This window comes from Canis lupus, chromosome 22 (genome assembly GCF_048164855.1).
Source record: "Canis lupus baileyi chromosome 22, mCanLup2.hap1, whole genome shotgun sequence".
Taxonomy (NCBI): domain Eukaryota; kingdom Metazoa; phylum Chordata; class Mammalia; order Carnivora; family Canidae; genus Canis; species Canis lupus.
In genome coordinates this window covers 1,129,151-1,145,885 of record NC_132859.1, presented here as the reverse complement: position 1 = coordinate 1,145,885, position 16,735 = coordinate 1,129,151, and the positions used below count along the sequence as shown (strand labels likewise).

At 44.9% G+C, this 16,735-nt stretch overlaps 1 long non-coding RNA gene across 1 annotated transcript in view; it reads right to left on the bottom strand.

Annotated features, from left to right (window-relative positions):
• LOC140613772 (uncharacterized) overlaps window positions 1-16,063 on the bottom strand; it is a 37,615-nt gene extending 21,552 nt beyond the window's left edge. Inside the window, exon 1 of the long non-coding RNA XR_012014629.1 lies at window positions 15,672-16,063. This is a non-coding gene — a long non-coding RNA (uncharacterized lncRNA). The remainder of the gene's footprint in view (window positions 1-15,671) is intronic.
• Between the last annotated feature and the right edge of the window lie 672 nt (window positions 16,064-16,735).

The window sequence follows — 16,735 nt, the reverse complement described above, 5'->3', positions numbered from 1 at the left end:
CAAAAAAAAAAAAACAAAACCGTGACATCCGTTGTCTTTCTGAGCTAGCTGATTAAATTATCCAGCCAAAAAAATTAAAACGAAGACCATCGTCTCCATTGCTCTTAAGTGTGACAATATATGTCACCTAAGGGCGTGAAGGGATTGGAATTCCCATACCAGCATGAAATGGATTATAAAATCCAAAGTTGGGGTGCCCGGGTGGCTCAGTCGGTTAAGCGTCTGCCTTCAGCTCAGGTCGTGACCCCAGGGTCCTGGGATCGATTTCCACATGGGGCTCCCTGCTCAGTGGGGAGCCTGCTTCTCTCTCTGCCTCTCCCTACTGCTCCCCTGCTTGTGCTCTCGCTCTCAAATAAATAAACCAATTCTTTAAAAAAATTAGTATGGTTTATAGTATGGTTTATGGCCCAGGAATTCTATGTATTACAACCAAAGAGGTGCAGACTAGAAATTTACTGCAGCATCATTTATAATAGCAAGAACTATAAATCATCGAAATATCCATAAAATGGGATTGCTTAAATAAAAAAATATTTGGTGATTGTATAGTACAGTAAGCTGTGGTATTTGAGTCCATCTCTGATGGAATACTACACAACTGTTCAGAAGAGTACACGGGGTCCACATGGCACCTACGTGAACATATCCCAAAACATAACGTTAAATGCAAAAAGCAAATTGCAAAAAGGTAAATAGAGTGTTCAGTTTATGTAAATTCAGAAGATATACAAGCAACACCTATGGAGTCGTGCTGCCCAGTAAGGGCAAGTGGCTACTAAGCGTTTGAAATGCAGCCAGTGTGACGAAGAAACTGAATTGTCTCATTTTATTTATTTTAATGAATTTAAATTTTAATAACCAAAATGATGTGAAATGCTATTTCCATTAAACACAACCTTGATGTTTGACGGTATTACATTTCAGTCTGTCATCATGGAACATGCTCTACTGTGGTGCATGTGTACGTTTTGCTTTGTAAACGTGAGTGCTGGAAAATGTTAAATTATACATGTGAAGTGCATTATATTTCTGGTAGACAGTATTGCAGTAGATTCCTCTTAAAGAAGTGTAAGCGTATTAAAAGCTTTTTTTCAGACTATTTTGAAATAGACTGAAAGGATCCACACTAAACAGGGAAGGAGGAAGGCGACAGATGTAGGAATTGGGATGAAAGGAAATTCTACTTTCTGGGGCGCCCGGGGGGCTCAGTAGTTGAGGGTCTGCCTCCGGCTCAGGGTGTGATCCTGGGGTCCCGGGATCGAGTCCCGCGTCGGGCTCCCTGCATGGAGCCTGCTTCTCCCTCCGCCTGTGTCTCTGCCTCTCTCTCTCTCTCTCTCTGTCTCTTATGAATAAATAACATCTTTAAAATAAAATAAAATAAATACTTTTAATGATGAAGCAAATATGCTACAATTGTCCATTTTAGGTCATGCGTATAAGCATATTTATCATATTACTCTTGGTACTTTCTGAGAGTTTTGCTGGTTTGTTGTCTTTTTTAGTTCTTAGGGTTTTTCTTTTCGTTAAGATTTTTCAAAAATAAAAAGGGGGCGAATAATAATTCTTTCTCAAGACATCCTTCCCTTTGGTCTTAGCCGGACTACCTCCCACTTGTCCCTCCAGATTCTGTTCAGGAGAAGGAGCGCTGTCGGGATAGAGAGCATCCCTCGCTGGGGCTCTCGTGATATCCAGGGGACTTGCATCTTATAGTGAGTGTATCTGTTTATTTCCCCCAATGGCTGATAATGTCCGAGTCACCTTTGTGCCCACAGAGCCGTCCTCACCCTCAGGTACGTAGGAGGCTTGTCCGGTTGGCTGAGTGAACCCAAGACTTTGGCTGGGTGCGCCCCATATCTGTGTGCATGGCGTTCCCAGCTTGTTTAGCTTTTCCCTTTAAGCCCCATATCCCAGCCCCAAACCCCCTCATGAGCAACCATCTTAACGCATCCAGAGTGCATCTCCTTCGTGGCACGTTCTTGTCGAATATATTCCTGTCCTGGGTGCAGAATGCGAAATGCGGTGCCTCACCTGGTTACCTGTGCTGCTTTCTTTCATTCCAAACTCTTCTCACGAAGCCGCACCTCTTGAAGCGGCATCCGCTCTGCTACGTGCACATTTAAAAGTGGTTTTAAGTGATGTACAGGGGATCCCTGGTGGCTCAGTGGTTTGGCATCTGCCTTCGGCCCAGGGCGTGATCCTGGAGACCCGGGATCGAGTCCCACGTCGGGCTCCCTGCACGGAGCCTGCTGCTCCCTCTGCCTGCGTCTCTGCCTCTCTCTCTCTCTCTGCATCTCTCACGAATAAATAAATAAAATCTTTTTTAAAACTGATGTATAATACTTCAGGGTGTGCGCTCACTACACTTCGCTTCTCTGCTTTGCAGCACACGGGGCTACTTCCCGGCCCCCCACGAGGGACTAACACGCTGCTCCCCGCTGTTCTGGGGGAAGCGCTCTGCACCGGGTGTGCAGGACCCCACGGCCGGCCCGCGGAGTGCACGTGCCTGACGGGGACCTTGAGCATCACTTGTATGTAATCCTTGTAAGCCTTTTGGGGTTTCCTCTTCTATAAAATGTTTGCTCATATCTTTTGCCCCTTTTCCTATTGCACTTGGTCTTTGTGCTGCCTCTTCCGTTCCAGTAGTTGATCTGTCTACTCTTAGATCGATACCATACCTTATTTATTATTACGGCTTTGTAGTATGCTTTAACATCTGGCTGGGAAAAAGTCTCCTCCGTACTTCATTTTTAAGGTTAACTTCTATAGTCCTAGACATTTATGCTTCCATATGTTTCTCTCCTTTGTTTAAAAAAATATATTATCGTGAATAGGGGTTAGACTTTATCAAAACACTTTTCTACTTAAAGAAAATTGTGAGGGGCACCTGGTTGGCTCAGTCAGAGGAGTATTGGACTCTTGATCTCAGGGTTGTGAGTTCAAGCCCCACATGGGTGTAGAGATTACTAAAAAAAAAATTTAATTTAAAAAATACTAAAGAAAAAGAAAGAAAATGGTGAGATGTCAATTCTCCCTAACTTGTCATAGAATGTAATGCAATCTCAATCAAAATGCCAGGAAGGCATTTTTTGTTGTTGTTGTTTTGTTTGTTTGGTTGGTTTTTTTTTAGAAATTGAGAAGCTGGGATCCCTGGGTGGCGCAGCGGTTTGGCGCCTGCCTTTGGCCCAGGGCGCGATCCTGGAGACCCGGGATCGAATCCCACGTCAGGCTCCCAGTGCATGGAGCCTGCTTCTCCCTCTGCCTGTGTCTCTGCCTCTCTCTCTCTCTCTCTGTGTGACTATCATAAATAAAAAAAAAATTAAAAAAAAAAAAAGAAATTGAGAAGCTGATTCTAAACTTTATGTGAAAATACAAAGGACCTAAAATAACCAAGCAATCTTGAAGAAACTGGAGGGCTTATACTATCATGTATCATGAGTTTTTGTAAAGCTAAAACAATGAAAAAAGTAAAAGACGGTGCAAAGATAAATGTCTTGGCCAAAACAGAACAGGGTCCAGAAACAAACCCACACATATACAGTTACCTGACTTACAAACAGAGGCACCGTTGAATTTCAGCAGGAAAAGAATAGTCTTTTCAGTAGACGGTGAGGAGTCAGTTAAATATCCACTTGGAAAAGGTAAACCCTAACCTCTACCTCACACATGCAAAAAAATTAAGATGGATCATAGAACCTAAATGTGAGAGATAAAACAATAAAACTTTTAAAAGATAATATAAAAGAATATCTTCATTACTCTGGAGTAGGAAAAGATCTCCCCAACAATACCCACAAGCACTAATCATAAAAGAAAAGATTGATAAATTGGACTTCATTATAATTAAGAACTTCTGTTCATCAAAAGACACCATTAAGAGAGTAAAAGGGCAAATCGTAGACTGGGAAAATATATTCCCAATCCATATATCCAATAAAGGATAAGTATCCCCCCAACAAAAATACTCCTACAAATCAATGCGAAAAAGACAACTCAATTTCTTAAATGTGCAAAGATTTGAACAAGCACTTCATAAAAGAGAATATCCAAACAGCTAATGAGCATATAAAAGAAGTTCAACTATATTAACCATCATTAATCATTGGGGAAAAGCAGAATAAAGTCAAAATGAGACACTATTACTCCACCATAATTACTAAAACTAAAAGGACTGACAATTCCAAGATATTGTGAGAGGAGGATGTGGGGCAACTGTATACACTCTCATACAATAGTGGGGAGTGTAAATTGGTTGAACTACTTTAGGAAATTGCTCAATGACTCAGCAGCTCCATTTATGGGTTCACACCCCCAAATAAATGAATACTTATAAAACATATTTAGAAGAATATTCATAGATGCTTTGTCCATAAGAGCCCAAAACTTAAAATAACCCAAATACACACTGAAGTAGAATGAATAAATGGTGGTACCACCATACAATGGAAAAATACAGAGCGATGAGAAAAACGACTGCATAGACAACAACATGCATGAATCTCATAGACCTAATGTGGAGCAGAAGAGGCTAGAAACAAAAAAATATATATACTATGGTTCCATTTGTATTAACTAAGATTGTACGGGGTAACTGATGGGTTCTAGAACTGTTTCATATCCTGATCTGGGGCTACACTGGTGTCCACGGATATAAAAATTCATTGAGCTGTGCACTTAAGATTATATACATCTCTATAAGTTGTGCTTCAGTGAGAAAGTAAAAAATAATTTAAAATCATTATTTAGGATCTCTGCATCTATATTCATAGATGGAAGGGGTTACAATTTTCTTTTCTTGCATTATCTTGCCTGGTTTGGGCATCAGAATTATACAAGCTTGGTGGCTTTCACCCTTTACTTTTTTTTTTTTTTTTTTTTACTGTGGAAGAACCTCTCGGAGTCATTGTAAGGAGCAATTAAATAATATATGAGTACATCTTGAGTAACACGAAGTTCTGAAACATATAAGGAATCCTTCTCTTATCATTACCATTGCATTTCGGTTCTTCTCTTACGTATGTCAATAAGCCATCTGAACCGTTCACTCCACGTTGGAAATCGTTGCTCTGCAGTTTCAACAAGGACACCCCTTAAGATTCTGAATTAGTTTCACTTGGAAAAAGAGCAAGAGAAGGGTTTGTGGATGTGAATATCAAGTACAGATAATAGAAGTTAGCAGGAAGATACGAGTCGAGTTCTGAATGTGGTTTGGATAAAAATACACGAGAACTCACTTGTACTTGACTCTTAGCCTAAAAAGGAATATTAAATAAGTTATGATCCACTTCAATTTTCTCTAATTGTGGCCTATTTGCTGCCCTCCAAATTGCCTTTAATGTGAAACATGAAATCATTTCAAAACACTGAAAAGATGATATAGATGCCTTGCTTTAATAATTCCTGTGTCGTTTTCTAAGTCCTAAAAAAAATAAAATGCGATGCTTAAATATAATTATAAGAAGTGAACAAATCACCACATTTTTATACATTTTAGCTACTCTCAGGCTTGAGACTTGAGTGAGAAAACTTCCAGGGAAAGTATTAGAAGAACTGGCAAGGAGGGGTGGGGTCGTGTCAGGGGCTTTCACATTACATTTAACCCACAAGAAATCTCCGGGGAGGAAAATGTTATCCCCACTAAGCTTATAAAGAAACTGAGATCAGAGAGGTTAAGTGACACGTGGACGATCGTATGTCCAGGAGACTCTCGTGCCGGGACCCGAACCAAGGTCTCTGCTTCCCCGAGGCCTACCGTCCTTCCACTCACACCAACAGGATGGGCAGAGCTTCCCACCCCATATTCGAAAATGAATTGGTGAAAACTGAAAAGTGGCTCAGAGCGATCACAGACACGCATTAGCTGTAACGGGCACATTTGAATGACATCTGAACATCTTGTGGTTTTGAAAAATCATCCCTTTTCCCAGCACGAGCAAAGCCCAAGCCCATTACATGTGGTTCATCTTCCAGAAGACGTCAACGTCTTCCCGTGTCTTTATGTCTCTGGCTCGTCAGACGTGCTGAAGACCCGAGCGCCTGCCAGTAAGCCCCGGGCTCGCTCTCTTCCGTAGGCTCTCTTAAAGCGTAATTAAGCGACGATCACAGGACTATTAAAAATTAAAGAATTATAAAAGGTAAATGTTCTCAACACATTCAGAGAACCCACAGGTAAATGAGAGTCGGAGGGACGGGCGGGGAACCAGACACCTGCAGCGGAGCCTCCGTCCCGGTGAATCACCCAGGGCAGCCCGTTTGCCGGCGGCGGAGCCCATCGGGGCACCTGGGGCCACAGGGCGGCCCCAGCCCACGCTCGGGCCCGGCAGGTCACCGAGGGCCACTGCGAGGGCGACGGGCACTCAGCCCTGGGACTCCTGCCGAGCCGCACGCGGTCCAGGGATCAGCGTCACAGCCACCCCTGAACCACCGCGGCTGGGGCCGGGAGAAGGCCTGATTCCCACTCTGACTCTGACGCTTCGGAGGGGACTAGTTACATTTCCAGGAGCAAGTTCCTTTCCCACGATGGCCTCGGAGAAGCCAAGCCTTCCCTTGTGACTTTCGATCCCAGTTTCCCTAATCTTAATTTTTCCGTGGCCCTGGGCCAGGTATTGGGGTGTTGGATGCCTTAGTTCCCCGAGTCACCGGATGGCGTGGTGACACCTGCTGTCCTGGGCCAGGAGACCGGGTCTGCTCAGACTGCTAAGCACTTTGAAAAAGAAATAGCAAAAAAAGAAAAAAGGAAAAAAAAAAAAAGAAATAGCTGTGGGGGAAAAATGACCATCTTTAGGGGAAAGTGCAATGTAAACAGCGTCTTCAAGTCTTTTAACTGCCTCTTTCAATTTATTCTGAACTTCTCTCGGCTCTTCAAAGTTACTCGACTCCTGCCCACTCAGGTCCTTATGTGTGAAAAGTGATTCCCTCATCTCGTCCCTGATCTGTGACCCCTGATTGACTCCTACCCACCCCAAAACCTCAGCGTAAGTGACCTTTCATCAAAAACCCTCTGTAAAGGCGGGACAGTGTCTGTCTTGGTCACCACTGTCTGACCAGCGCCTAGCACCGCCCCTGACACACGGAAGAGGCTCAATCAGTATTTCTTTTCTTTATTTAATTTAATGAATGAGTGTGGGATCTTGGGCAAAATCCGTCTAATCACCCTGGGCCTTTGTTTTCTCATCTGCAAATAAACAGCTAAAATAAATCATCTCCAGTGTCCCTTCAGCGCCAACATTCTGGGATTATGATTTGGGGATCAGCATCTCCTCATTGATTTTAAACCCTTTTTTCATTTTATCCTGCCTGATGGAATGAATCCACTTTACCAAGATCACTGCGATGCTTGGTTTTATATGTCAACTTGGCTAGACCACGAGATGCCCGGATATTGGGTCAAACGTTATTCTGGGTGTTTCTGTTGAGCATGTTTTAGATGAAATTAATGTTTAAATGGGTGGACTTGGGGATCCCTGGGTGGCTCAGCGGTTTGGTGCCTGCCTTCGACTCAGGACGCGATCCTGGAGTCCCGGGAACGAGTTCTGCGTCGGGCTCCTGGTGTGGAGCCTGCTTCTCCCTCCTCCTGTGTCTCTGCCTCTTTCTCTCTCTACATCTATCATAAATAAATAAATAAATAAATCTTTTTATCGAATTGTTAAATAAATAAATAAATGGCTGGACTTTGAGGACGGCAAGTTGCGCCCATCGTGTAGGTGGGCCTCATGCAGCTCGAGGCCTGAATTGAAGAAAAAGCCCAAGCAGCCCCAAGCAAGAGAGAATTCTCCAGGAGACCAGCTTTGGACCTGGTCTGCCCATCAGCTCCTCCTGGCTCTCCGGGAGCAGACTCACACGGGAACATCGGCTCTCCCGGGTCTCCAGGCCGCCAGCACGCCCTGCAGATTCTGGATTGACAGCCTCCATCATTGTGTGAGCCAAATCCTTTTAATAAATATCTGTCTGTCTGTCTGTCTGTCTGGCCACATATTCCATTGGCTCTGATTCTCTGAAGAACCCTAATATAATCACAGTAGCCCTTCCTGTATCCCTGGAGAGCTAGCCAGTGTCTACTCTAAACCCGGGGCACTAGATTCGGACTCCAGGTTTGAAGAGCCGGAGAACACTGGTGCCGGGTACCTGTCAGAGTCAGCAGGATCCTTACTGGGTGCCAGGGCCCAGCCTGTCCATCTCTCCTCTATCCACCGGCCCCTCAGGCTGCCACTGACCCCGCGTGGAAGTGACGTGAGCGGCTCCAGTCCAGGCCAAGGGGGAGGACTCAGCTTTCCGCCGTCGTGGCTCACTGCACTCTGAGATGACCTTGGCTCTAACAAATAGGCTGAGCTGCCGTCTGGGCCCGTTGTCCCCGCCAGTCTCCTTCCCAGCACCAAAACAGCACCCGGGTCTAAGCCCAGGACAGGGATCCCTGGGTGGCGCAGCGGTTTGGCGTGGGCCTTTGGCCCAGGGCACGATCCTGGAGACCCGGGATCGAATCCCACGTCGGGCTCCCGGTGCATGGAGCCTGCTTCTCCCTCTGCCTATGTCTCTGCCTCTCTCTCTCTCTGTGACTATCATAAATAAATTAAAAAAAAAAAAAAATTAAAAAAAAAAAAAAATAAGCCCAGGACAGTAGTCCTTGCTACCTGTCAACAGACTTCTCTGACGACAAACCCTCCAAGACCTGGAGGCAGCCTGCTAGTGCTGTGACCTAGGTGCTGCATTCCCTCGGCGCGCAGGTTTCTACCGACGCCACGGAGTCTCCGGGCTGCGGCCTGCTCCCATTACCCTCTAAACCAAGATTTGCCTGGCTCCAGCTGCGGAGAGCGACGGCTATACGTTATCGAGTTAATTCAGACCCCAAGTTCAAGTCCCTACTCCATTTTCTTACTAAGGGAACTTTGACAAGTTTTCCAATCTCTCCAAGCTTATTTCTTCATCTATGAAATAGGAGTAATATTACATCAAAGAGCTTTTCATAAAGATTACATAAAATAAACACATGAATATTCACAGAACAACAGCTAATAACTAGCACTCAATACATAGCTTCCTTTCCTTTCCCCCGTTTTCTGTCTCCATACAAGGGTACTATGAAACAATTAAAAAAGACTAATTAAGATCTATATAAATTTCCATGGATATGATCTTAAAGGCCTATTTTTGTGCTCTGATTTCACTGAAGCTTCTTTTTTCTTTTAAAATACCTCTTTTTTAAAAAAAAGCTTTCATTTATTTATTCATGAGAAACACACAGAGAGAGAGAGAGAGAGAGAGAGGCAGAGACACAAGCAGAGGGAGAAGCAGGCTCCATGCAGGGAGCCCGATGCGGGACTCGATCCCAGGACTCCAGGACCACGCCCTGAGCCCAAGGCAGGTGCCAACCGCTGAGCCACCCAGGGTTCTCCTCATTGAAGCTTCTAAGATGAGTATTTAAATTTCCAGAAGAAATAAGTCCTTTCCCACGATTGTCTCAGAGAAGCCAAGCCTTCCCTTGTGACTTGTAATTCTAGTTTCTCTAATCTTAGTTTTTCAGTGGCCTTGTGTGAAAAACACAAAGTCCAGAGCAGTGTTTGCAGAGTATTGCCATTTTTACACTAAAAAAAGTCACAAATATCTATACAGGTAGCTATTTCCATATATTTTCAAAAAGAAACAATAGTAGAACAAACCAAAAACAATGAATTATAATATAATGCTTATTTCTATGGCAATCAAAGGAACAGGGTGGAGACTGGCGTGAGAGCAAGAGGTATGTCTTGGTTATTATGAAAGAAACTTGCTTGATAACTTTCACTTTGGAATATGCAATTGTTTTATAATGAAAAAAATCAAAAAGGGGGGGAAAAATCTCTAAAAGTGGAAACTGAAAAATGATTGAAGCTAACTTTTTACTGTGATAATATAGACATAAACAGAGCCATTTTTTACCATTTTTAAGTACACAGTTCAGTGGCATTAATACATCCATATTGTGTTGCAACTATCACCATTGTCCATCTGTAGGACTTTTTCATCATCCAAACTGAAACCCTGTACTCCTTAAACAATACCTCCCCGTTCCACCTCCCCCAGCCCCCTGGTAACCATTATTCTGCTTTCTGACTCTGTGAATTTGGCGATGCTAGGGACCTCTGGAACCGGAGTCATATAGTATTTGTCCTTTTGTAGCTGACTTATACCACCTAGCATAATGTCCTCAAAGCTCATCCATGCTGGAGCCTATGTCAGAATCTCCTCCCTTTTTTTTTTAAAGATCTTATTTGTTTATTCATGAGACACAGAGAGAGGCAGAGACACAGGCAGAGGGAGAAGCAGGCTCCCTGTGGGGACTCGACATGGGACTCGAACCCAGGATCTCGGGATCACGATCTGAGCCGGAGGCAGAGGCTCTCAACCACTGAGCCACCCAGGTGCCCCTGCTCCCTTTTTAAGATTAAATAACATTCCGTTGTATGTGCATGCCACATTTTGTTTTCTCTCCTCATCTGTCTATGGAATCTTGGGTTGTTTCTACCTTTTGGAATCGGGAATAGTACTCTATGGACATGAGTATACAAATATCTATTTAAGTCTCTGTTTTTAGGGGCACCTATGAGCCTTTTTTTTTTGTCTTGATTCAAACAAAGCAACAGCAGGAACTTTTTGGGACAAATGGTAAAACTTAAGTGTGAAATTGGTAGTAGATGATGGCTATTCTGTTAGATGTAGCAATGGTGCTAAGTGTGAGGAGGAATCCTCGCTATTAGTGACACTGAAGTGTTTACACATTAAATGATATAATGTCTGGGATTTGTTTTAAAATATCAGAATCAAACAGAAAGTTGTGGGGCCTGGTTATGGGGAAACAGGTGAAAAAAGACTGGCCAAATATTGGATAATTATTGAAACGGAGTTAATGAGCCTTTCAGATTCATTCCATCATACGATTCTCTCTACTTTTATATGTGGTTGGAAATTTTTACCATAGAAGTTAAAAATAAATTAAAAAAATTAAATGGAAAGCGCCTTGTTTGGAGACACCAAAACACTGAGGTTTAAAGAAAATAAGTTGATGAATTTAATCTCATTGGGGGCTTCACATTCTAACTTCAATGTATTATGTATTGGTAACAAAAGTATGCAAACTAACTTGGCTTTTGTGGGGGGAGGAGGTGGTTGTGTCATCAGGAACTGGCCCTCAGTTTCCAATTTCCAGAACCCTGCTTCATCAGCGCACAAGAAAATGACAATTTTATACCTTCGCAGGGAGCAGATACTCAAAAACACAACCAAGGACCCCCTTTTGACTGCATGCCAGGCTCCATGGAGGCTAACTGGTAAAATCAGAATGCATATTGCAGCAAAACCTTTCATAGTAAGTCACAAACACCGTAATCCTCATGAATTGTTTCTGTCTCTGCAGAAGACAGACCTTCCCCACAGCCCGCATGTAGGCAGCCCTCTGGCTCAGACCGAAGACCCCGCATTTTCTGTGCTTCAGGAGGATCTTCCTCACCACCTGCATTCATCCTGACAGCACCCTTCCTGTTGGACATACTTCCTGGTGCATCACAATCTTCAAATTTACAGTTTCTTTTTCATTGCTTACATTGTGTATTGGTTTCCCTCTCTGTGGCATGACTTTTTTTTTTAAAGATTTATTGATTTATTTTAAAGAGGGAGAGAGAACAAGCAGGGGGAGGGGCAGAGGGATGGAGAGAGGGAGAATCCTCAAGCGACTCCCCACTGAGCAGAGGGCCCAGCGAGAAGCTCGATCCCAGGCCCCTGAGATCACGACCTGATCCGAAATCAAGAGTCGGCTGCTCAGCCACCTGCGCCACCCCGGTGCCCCTGTGGCGTGACTTAGTTATATTCAAATAGCAACGCATATTTTTTCTTTAAATATTTAGATATTTAAATATCTAAATACTTTAGATATCTTCACACAAATATTAATTAATATTTAGTCTGAAGACCCAATACGAACCTGAGAAGGGCCATCTCCGTCTTTGCCTACCCGGTAGCTTTACAGTTGGGAGATGCGCGTAGCGACAGCCCTGCTGCTAAGTTAACTATTTCATAAGGTGAATTGTACGTGGAATTTCTACTCCGTTCTGCTCATCCCTAAAGGTTCTGAAATAACAGGCTGGCAACTGTCCCCATAAACAAGCCTAACATTTTTTCAGACCAAAGGAAAGCTGCATTTTCCATATGTGAAAAATACCTGAAATGAAAACAGTCAACTCGAACTCCAGGCAGCCAGCTGGGCGTTGGTTTACAAACACAATATCACATAAATTTAGTCTGTGTGGATTCTCACAACGATCACCAAGGCCTCCTCCCCCTCCTCCCTCCTCCTCCTCCCCCTCCTCCTCCTCCAGTCTGCAGGTTCCAGCACACTAACAGCCAGATATCCCCACAGAAGTCACAACAGCTCCTAAAAAGCAAGAGAAACGTAACAATAGCTCTATGATGGAATCTTCAGCAAAGTAAGACGAGGACAAAAGTGAAATCGCTCGTGACATGTGTTGCGTCACCAGGTTTGAAGGACAGGATCTATTTTTACGTTCTGCTCAAATCCACTGCCAAATTCAAAATCCAAAGGAGAAACTAAATAAAAAACTAAATAACTTTCACTCAAAAGCAACCTAACGGTTCACACGTGGGAGAAAGACAGAGTCAACCCGCCTAGGTCCGTCCACACGTGGGAGCACTAAAAAGAATGAGGAAAAGCTCTATAACCTGAGGTGGTGGATTCTTCTAGGATATATTGTGAGAGTCCCTACGATATGACACCTTTTATAAAAATCAAGGGGAAATAAGAAAATTAACATGTGTCCCCTCCTTTGTTTAAAAAGAAACACGGGGAGGATGAGCCAGAGACTGTCGCAGTTGGTCAAGCCCCAGGGGGGAGAGAATAGGGGAAACAAATGGAGAGGAGGCATGGGGGCAAGTGTTAGTACCTCGAGGACGCCTTTTTGGAGAGATCTGTATTTAGAACTAGATCAGTGTTTCATATGCTCAAAAAAAAGAGGAAGAGGAAACTTATAAATGTTTATTCATTGTTTTCTTTCTTTCTTTTCTTTTTTTTTTTTTTTCTTGCCAAGAACAATATTCAGTGCATGTAATCAGGGTGCAGCTTGCTTGGTGGTTCTAGAAATGTTTTCTTTAGGCTTTGTAATCTACTTTTTTTATCTCGCACCACCATGATAACATAGACTAGCAATAGTTTGGCTTCCAAAATCTTATTAGAATAAAAGCCTTGAAAAAGCTCTCCTTTTGTTACAGTCAGTGAAGTAACACGTCTATAAAACCCAGAATCTAATTTTTAAAATATGCACATAATTGTGTACGTCCTTAAGTGACATTTGAAATCAGCCTTGGGTGGGCCTAAGTTTGCAGATTCAAAGCAAATACCATGTTTTTGCCCTTTTATGCAGACATTGCCCTCCTTTACTTCTGCTTTGTTCGCTGTGGGGTCCTCCTGACAGCCTCCTTGTGGCCCCTCGGCCCACCCAAAAGAAGTGACAAGCTGTCAGAAGGTACCTCTGACGACACAGCTAACACCCAGGAGAAACTCTTTAAATAAGGTGGCATTAGCCTCGCTCCTACTAGAACACTCTTCTTTCTTTCCCTTGTCATTCTCCTTCTGGTCCATAAAATAATCCTCTTTCTCTCAATTTCACATTTTACAAGAGGCTTCATTTAGCTTAAATTTGAAAGACTAAACCTTTCGTTCCAGGATTTATATGATAAATTACATTCTCTCCATAAAGAGATAAATGAATAGGCCTGGAATACAAAGTTGTACGCGGCACACGCTAGACTTGACCCCTAAGATGAAGGATCACCTTGAGACCGTCTGAGATTTATTTTATTAATTAATCAATGTATCTATTTACTTGAGAGAGTGCGGAGGGGTGGGGGGGGAGAGGAAGAGCGAGAACCTGAAGCAGAGCCTGTGCTCAGCATCGAGCCCGACTGACACAACTTGATCCCTAGTAGGTGACGGCCTTTTTCTAGACAAGTTTATTGCTGGAACAGCTACAGCAAAACACAGAACCACGTCATCCATAAATTCAACTTTCTGCGGTAAAATCAGGTGATAAGCATCTTTTATGGTATTGACAGTGGGATCCTACATTTGAGACAGGGTTTAGACAAAATAATCCCCTAAAGCCCCTCTCACCTCGGAATGCACAGCCTATGAACTGTGTCATAATCAGGAACAAAAACAGCTTATCGATCCCTCTTTAGCATCGGGAACTAAGGCAAGAATTTGCACGAACCTGCAAGCCTTCGGGGGCACGCGAGCGCTCTGCACGGCCACAGGTGTGCGGGCTGGAGGGAGAGGGTGGCCCCGGCGGGGGTGGCACAGCCAGGCAGGCAGGGGGCGCGGGCACCCCCGAGGGAAGCGCCCCGAGGCCGGAGCAGGCCTGCATCCTGTCGCTGCGCTTGGCTCGCAGGGCACACACCTCTCCCGCATCCTCCCCCAGCGCAGCGCACGCACCTTCAGGGCTGGCCCGCGGCCTTCTCTTCCTCCTTTAATGATCCTCAAGTTCAGTTTGCTCAGGTGGAGGAGACTTTCCTGAGCCCGAGTGTTGGTTCGAAATTTCAACCAGGAAACAAAAGCTACTAGCTTGAAAACGAAGTACTTCTACCCAAAACATAGCAACCTCCTCAACAAAGCGACAGTCACCGTCTAAGGAGACACAAACCCGCTCACAGCTGCGGGTATCACCCGGCATGCAGCTTAGCGTTTGCAAATTTACTACAAAACTCATGTCATTAAACGATTCGTGTTTCCCTGTTGATTTACTAGGCGGTTAAAAGTAGCCAGTGACTGTCATGAGGTCATAACTCGAGAATTAGTAAATCTTTTGTATCATGCTTATTAATGGAATATAATGCTTTTGGAAAATGTCAACAATAAAACATTCTAAGCATATAAATATAAGTAATGTGCTATGTTCAAATGATTCCCTTAACAACCTCTGAATGTCAAATAATTGTATCACAGGCCTAAACAGCATGACTGTCTTTCTCATCCATTTGCTTTTATTATATTGTAGGAATTTCTAGATTTTTTAGTACTTCGGGGAAAACTTCCATTAATTAATTCTAACTTTATATTCCATCAAAAAAAAAAAAAGGTCTCACCATTTTTAAACTTAGTATCTGTGCCAGTCAATGGATTTCCAAATTGTAATAACGTGGTTTTGTCACTGAGCGTAGGGTCATCACTGGCAGGGGCTGTTAACCTTCCACAGGGTGGGGGTTTATGCCTCACAAAGGGACAGTCGTTGGACCTGAGACAAGCAGGAAGTCCAGCAACAACAGACAACACACGACGTGGGATGTAGAACGTGTGCCAGGAAACCATCGTTTCACAGAAACTCCGTTAACAGAATTCCAGAATTTAGGAAACCGGGCTTTTTCATGGCTTTACTACCAGAAATAGAAGCCCAGGTTTAGACACTCGTAGGTGAGAGTTATTGGAGCCTCACTAAGCCAGGAATGGGTTAGAGCCCTCTCTCACTGGGCATTAACTTCTCTTTTTGTGCACCTACTAGTGAGATGCTCTTACTGCCTCACAAAGCTTTCTCCATATTAAAGGGAAAAAAGGAAAGAAATGCCTATGGGCGACTAGGAAAATAAAAGTGAGAAGACAAAATGAGGGGAAACAAAGAACTGGAAGCACATCGACTCACCAAAAGTCAAATTCACTTCTTCATTCATTCATTCGACAAATATTCCCCGGCCACCAGGATGTACTGGGCACTTCCTCATTTGACTTAGTCATGATGAGGCGCGACCTCTAAATACTCATTTTCTGAGGTATTCCCCGGGTCACAGCTCCAAGTTAGCAAATAAGAAAATGGGTGGATTTCCCGCGGGCCCACGAGCACAGGAACCCCGGGTGTGCTGCCCGAGGCCTGCGGGCCTGCGGGGCTCTGCAGCCGGTCTCGGCTGGGCGCCCAGGCCAACTCCCACTCCGCGGGAGGACATCCGTGTATTTCTCTGTGGTTCAACCTCAAACGTCTCAAGGAAACATTTCAACGTCCAGATATTTCAGAAGAGCTGCTTCTGCTGTACTTACGGTCCGCGGTGGCAACCCTGATCCAGCGGAGGGGAGGGTCAGGTGGGGCCTTCCTGGGAGGGCAGGACGTGTGCAGCTGCCCCCTCGGTGAGTAGGCTGGGTCCCCGCGGGTGGCTGCCACCTAGATCTGTCCCCAGAGGCCGGCTAAGCGAAGGCCCAAGAACCTCACTTTGGGTGGTTGTAGGCTAAGCATTGCATTCTTGCTCCCTGGCCCCAAAATACGCATATTGGAGTCAAATACTGAACCACGGGGACAGCAGCTAAGGGTGCTGCTTGTAGCAGTAAAACCATGAGACGGAAAAAGAGCAGCCACGTTTCCCCTTGTGTTGGGCCGGGCAGGCCGGGCAGGAGCAGGGTGGGCACAGGGTGGGCGCAGGGTGGGTGCAGAGGGGGTGCAGGCTGGACAGGCCGGGCAGGCGCAGGGTGGGCGCAGGATGGGCGCAGGGTGGGCGCAGGGTGGGCGCAGGCTGGGCAGGCCGGGCAGGCGCAGGGTGGGCACAGGGTGGGCGCAGGGTGGGTGCAGAGGGGGTGCAGGCTGGACAGGCCGGGCAGGCGCAGGGTGGGCGCAGGATGGGCGCAGGGTGGGCGCAGAGTGGGCGCAGGCTGGGCAGGCCGGGCAGGCGCAGGGTGGGTGCAGGGTGGGTGCAGAGTGGGCGCAGGCTGGGCAGGCGCAGG